Here is a 1,163-nt window from a genome sequence, read left to right as displayed (position 1 = left end):
GAGGTCAAAGGTCAATCTTGCCGATCGACGAACAAGGAAACACAAAGTTCGCAAAAACTATTATTCCGATTGTAGCTAAACTCTCGTGGAGGTAAAAGTAAGCACTTCTAAGTTCGGTTGATATAGATTACCAACAGATTACGCACACGGTGGTTGCCGAAGGATTGTTTATATTCGATAAGAGTTGAGAAAACTTGATGTTTTGCAATGTGTTTCCGGTTGTACCGGGTTCGTTGTACCTCCCGAATCAGAAGAGTTCTCTACTCGATTAACTTGATCGCGTATTAAAGAAATACATATATATGGCTATATAGCATGGATGTTACCAGTTTTTGCATGAACAACATACAATGAATGAGCAGAATTTGTTGAAAAAAGTACAAAGAAAGTAACATTGCATGTTAAATTTATACATTGTCTTTCTTTCCAAAAATACTAAAAGTGTATTCATGTAATGAAGAAACATCTAAGTACCTATAACATATGAAAATGATTTCTGTGTAGTACAGAAATAAGAAAAACTAGAGCCACACGTGGCACAGAGTGGGACTTTGCAAAAGACTCTGAAAAAACCAACCTTCGACGATAATTAGGTCAAGTGCAAGAACAGTCTAAAGTTGAGAAAGTTTCATTATTTAGAAGATTCCAATACCGGAAGTAGATGCCAGGCCTCACAAATGAAAGTATCAGCAGATAGCCAAGGTCAATGACCTTTGATCTTGTAAATGAGAAGGTCTAAAAAGGTCAAGATCAAGAGATATAAGTCATCGAAATTGCAAATTACACACGGCTATAAAACCGGAAGTTAACATAGGACAGGAAATATAAAAGTATAAATAGATAGCCAATGCCAATGACATTTAATCCTACAAAGGTCAAATTACACACGGCTATAAAACCGGAAGTTAACATAGGACAGGAAATATAAAAGTATAAATAGATAGCCAATGCCAATGACATTTAATCCTACAAAGGTCAACGTCAACAAAGGTCAAGGTCGAAAAATTGAAAATTTTGAATTTCCAAAACCTGTTCCTTTTTTAGAACTATGAAGCTGAAACAACTGACCTTCTAAGACAAAGTGCCTCAAAACATGAAGTAATTGTTTTCAAAGTTCCTTTTTTAACAAACGTATTCTTAGCGAGTTATGCCTCTGGCCAAAA

This window comes from Lottia gigantea, assembly GCF_000327385.1.
Source record: "Lottia gigantea unplaced genomic scaffold LOTGIsca_291, whole genome shotgun sequence".
NCBI classification, from domain to species: Eukaryota; Metazoa; Mollusca; class Gastropoda; family Lottiidae; genus Lottia; species Lottia gigantea.
Note: the sequence above shows the minus strand (reverse complement) of the source record.